The sequence below is a fragment of the Rhopalosiphum padi genome, unplaced genomic scaffold (assembly GCF_020882245.1).
Source record: "Rhopalosiphum padi isolate XX-2018 unplaced genomic scaffold, ASM2088224v1 scaffold1, whole genome shotgun sequence".
Lineage (NCBI taxonomy): Eukaryota > Metazoa > Arthropoda > Insecta > Hemiptera > Aphididae > Rhopalosiphum > Rhopalosiphum padi.
Genome location: NW_026869996.1, coordinates 12,386,717 through 12,392,360, shown reverse-complemented (window position 1 = coordinate 12,392,360; position 5,644 = coordinate 12,386,717).

Sequence of the window (5,644 nt, the reverse complement as noted above, 5' to 3'; positions counted from 1 at the left end):
TACAATACTTTGGTTTATGGTTTAATGAAATCCTAATTATAAAATAAACGTAGTAATAATAAAAATATATTTAAAGCTGAGGCATATTTTAAGAATGAAAATTAAAAGATCAATTTGTTTACCAATACTATATTCATATATTTAACAAATTTCAATTGTTACAATACTATTAATTTACTATCAATTACATTTTATATTCATTACAAACTACATTGCATAAAATCATTATTATTTTCAAAATCTTCAAGTCCATGTTCAATGTAGGATGTTGAAACTTTCCCAAATTCCTTAAATGTTAATTAATGTCTCAGCATGCTTTGAGTGATCTACTATTATACTGCCATCTAAAAAAAAAATAGTCATATAAATATATATAATGGTTTGAGAAATTATAATAATGATGATTTATGAGCAATAAAAGATAATAAAAATCTACCAAAGTGTTGTGTTGATTTTTAATGAAAAAAAATGTATAAAAGAAATATACTTGTAGAATAACTTAAACTTGCTGATTTTGATTTTCAATATGAAAAAAAATATAAATTTGTAATATTTGTATAAATTATTATGTAAAACCATGTTTTATAGTGTATATGATGTATCAGCTTCAATGAAATATATGAATGTTAATAATGGTAAATAATAATCATTTTCACAATCTAGTAGTCAAGGTTTTAAGACACAAACATGAGAATTGAGTGTTTTATAAGCAGTTTGATAAATTAGGAATTAGGAATAATTGTGTAAATTATTATGTAAAACCATGTTTTATGGTGTTTATAATATATCTGCTACAATGAAATATATGAATGTTAATAATGGTAAATAATAATCATTTTCACAATCTAGTAGTCAAGGTTTTAAGACACGAACATGAGAATTGAGTGTTTTATAAGCAGTTTGATAAATTATGAATTAGCAATAATTGTGTAAATTATTATGTAACACCATGTTTTATAGTGTTTATGATGTATCAGCTTCAATGAAATATAAGAATGTTAATGATGGTAAATAATAATTATTTTCTTAATATAATGATCATGTTTTTTTGTCCCTTATTTTATGTTATACTACGATTAATTGACTATCAATTACATTCAATATTTATTACTCGTACATTGCATAAAGCCATTATTATTATTAGAATCTTCTAGTCCATTGTTCATTGTAGGATGTTGATACCTTGCCAAGTGGTAGGAATGTGAATTCACGTCTCAGCATGCATCAAGTGATCTGCCTTACTACCATCTGAAAAAATGTTGTCGGTTAAATATGTATAATGGTTGGAGGAAAAAATGTTACTAATACATGCCATAACTGAAACGAAAATCTTTATATTACAACTAGTACGGGAAAACACTGAGCAATTCAGAAATGGAAATAATCAAACAAAAACTAACAAACAATCATCATTCTTATTACAACATTTGTGAAACCACTTTGCAGTTGAAACTTAAATACTAATACGAATGTAAAACTGGAAATAGATATGAAATATAAATATATAACAGATGATAAGATATAATAATTTTGATAAGACAAAAAAGATCGTACATATCTACTAGAATGTTTTGTTGCATTTGAATGTAAAATAAGTGTTTATAAAGAATACACTTGTACAATAACTTAAAATTGCTGTTTTTTAATAGACTATGACATAAACATACATCAAAAATAATACTGATTTGACCATAATAATATCAAATCATTATAGAATAAAAGTACTGTAAAACATCTATTAAAACTAGACGGTCTAAATTACAATACTTTGGTTTATGGTTTAATGAAATCCTAATTATAAAATAAACGTAGTAATAATAAAAATATATTTAAAGCTGAGGCATATTTTAAGAATGAAAATTAAAAGATCAATTTGTTTACCAATACTATATTCATATTTTTAACAAATTTCAATTGTTACAATACTATTAATTTACTATCAATTACATTTTATATTCATTACAAACTACATTGCATAAAATCATTATTATTTTCAAAATCTTCAAGTCCATGTTCAATGTAGGATGTTGAAACTTTCCCAAATTCCTTAAATGTTAATTAATGTCTCAGCATGCTTTGAGTGATCTACTATTATACTGCCATCTAAAAAAAAATAGTCATATAAATATATATAATGGTTTGAGAAATTATAATAATGATGATTTATGAGCAATAAAAGATAATAAAAATCTACCAGAGTGTTGTGTTGATTTTTAATGAAAAAAAACGTATAAAAGAAATATACTTGTAGAATAACTTAAACTTGCTGATTTTGATTTTCAATATGAAAAAAAATATAAATTTGTAATATTTGTATAAATTATTATGTAAAACCATGTTTTATAGTGTTTATGATGTATCAGCTTCAATTAAATATATGAATGTTAATAATGGTAAATAAAAATCATTTTCACAATCTAGTAGTCAAGGTTTTAAGACACAAACATGAGAATTGAGTGTTTTATAAGCAGTTTGATAAATTATGAATTAGCAATAATTGTGTAAATTATTATGTAACACCATGTTTTATAGTGTTTATGATGTATCAGCTTCAATGAAATATATGAATATTAATAATGTTAAATGAGAATCATTTTCAAAATCTATTCATCCAGGTTTTAAGACACAAATATGAGAATTGAGTGTTTTATAAGCAGTTTGATAAATTATGAATTAGCAATAATTGTGTAAATTATTATGTAACACCATGTTTTATAGTGTTTATGATGTATCAGCTTCAATGAAATATATGAATGTTAATAATGTTAAATGAGAATCATTTTCAAAATCTATTCATCCAGGTTTTAAGACACTAACATGAGAATTGAGTGTTTTATAAGCAGTCAAAAATATGAATTTGTGATATTTGTATAAATTATTATGTAAAACCATGTTTTATAGTGTATATGATGTATCAGCTTCAATGAAATATATGAATGTTAATAATGGTAAATAATAATCATTTTCTTAATATAATGATCATGTTTTTTTGTCCCTTATTTTATGTTATACTACGATTAATTGACTATCAATTACATTCAATATTTATTACTCGTACATTGCATAAACCCATTATTATTATTAGAATCTTCTAGTCCATTGTTCATTGTAGGATGTTGATACCTTGCAAAGTGGTAGGAATGTGAATTCACGTCTCAGCATGCATCAAGTGATCTGCCTTACTACCATCTGAAAAAATGTTGTCGGTTAAATATGTATAATGGTTGGAGGAAAAAATGTTACTAATACATGCCATAACTGAAACGAAAATCTTTATATTACAACTAGTACGGGAAAACACTGAGCAATTCAGAAATGGAAATAATCAAACAAAAACTAACAAACAATCATCATTCTTATTACAACATTTGTGAAACCACTTTGCAGTTGAAACTTAAATACTAATACGAATGTAAAACTGGAAATAGATATGAAATATAAATATATAACAGATGATAAGATATAATAATTTTGATAAGACAAAAAAGATCGTACATATCTACTAGAATGTTTTGTTGCATTTGAATGTAAAATAAGTGTTTATAAAGAATACACTTGTACAATAACTTAAAATTGCTGTTTTTTAATAGACTATGACATAAACATACATCAAAAATAATACTGATTTGAACATAATAATATCAAATCATTATAGAATAAAAGTACTGTAAAACATCTATTAAAACTAGACGGTTTAAATTACAATACTTTGGTTTATGGTTTAATGAAATCCTAATTATAAAATAAACGTAGTAATAATAAAAATATATTTAAAGCTGAGGCATATTTTAAGAATGAAAATTAAAAGATCAATTTGTTTACCAATACTATATTCATATATTTAACAAATTTCAATTGTTACAATACTATTAATTTACTATCAATTACATTTTATATTCATTACAAACTACATTGCATAAAATCATTATTATTTTCAAAATCTTCAAGTCCATGTTCAATGTAGGATGTTGAAACTTTCCCAAATTCCTTAAATGTTAATTAATGTCTCAGCATGCTTTGAGTGATCTACTATTATACTGCCATCTAAAAAAAAAATAGTCATATAAATATATATAATGGTTTGAGAAATTATAATAATGATGATTTATGAGCAATAAAAGATAATAAAAATCTACCAAAGTGTTGTGTTGATTTTTAATGAAAAAAAATGTATAAAAGAAATATACTTGTAGAATAACTTAAACTTGCTGATTTTGATTTTCAATATGAAAAAAAATATAAATTTGTAATATTTGTATAAATTATTATGTAAAACCATGTTTTATAGTGTTTATGATGTATCAGCATCAATGAAATATATGAATGTTAATAATGGTAAATAATAATCATTTTCACAATCTAGTAGTCAAGGTTTTAAGACACAAACATGAGAATTGAGTGTTTTATAAGCAGTTTGATAAATTATGAATTAGCAATAATTGTGTAAATTATTATGTAACACCATGTTTTATAGTGTTTATGATGTATCAGCTTCAATGAAATATATGAATGTTAATAATGTTAAATGAGAATCATTTTCAAAATCTATTCATCCAGGTTTTAAGACACTAACATGAGAATTGAGTGTTTTATAAGCAGTCAAAAATATGAATTTGTGATATTTGTATAAATTATTATGTAAAACCATGTTTTATAGTGTTTATGATGTATCAGCTTCAATTAAATATATGAATGTTAATAATGGTAAATAAAAATCATTATCACGATCTAGTTGTCAAGGTTTGAAGACACAAACATGGGAATTGAATGTTTTATAAGCAGTTTGATAAATTATGAATTAGCAATAATTGTGTAAATTATTTTGTAAAACCATGTTTTATAGTGTTTATGATGTATCTGCTTCAATGAAATATAAGAATGTTAATGATGGTAAATAATAATTATTTTCTTAATATAATGATCATGTTTTTTTGTCCCTTATTTTATGTTATACTACGATTAATTGACTATCAATTACATTCAATATTTATTACTCGTACATTGCATAAAGCCATTATTATTATTAGAATATTCTAGTCCATTGTTCATTGTAGGATGTTGATACCTTGCTAAGTGGTAGGAATGTGAATTCACGTCTCAGCATGCATCAAGTGATCTGCCTTACTACCATCTGAAAAAATGTTGTCGGTTAAATATGTATAATGGTTGGAGGAAAAAATGTTACTAATACATGCCATAACTGAAACGAAAATCTTTATATTACAACTAGTACGGGAAAACACTGAGCAATTCAGAAATGGAAATAATCAAACAAAAACTAACAAACAATCATCATTCTTATTACAACATTTGTGAAACCACTTTGCAGTTGAAACTTAAATACTAATACGAATGTAAAACTGGAAATAGATATGAAATATAAATATATAACAGATGATAAGATATAATAATTTTGATAAGACAAAAAAGATCGTACATATCTACTAGAATGTTTTGTTGCATTTGAATGTAAAATAAGTGTTTATAAAGAATACACTTGTACAATAACTTAAAATTGCTGTTTTTTAATAGACTATGACATAAACATACATCAAAAATAATACTGATTTGAACATAATAATATCAAATCATTATAGAATAAAAGTACTGTAAAACATCTATTAAAACTAGACGGTTTAAATTA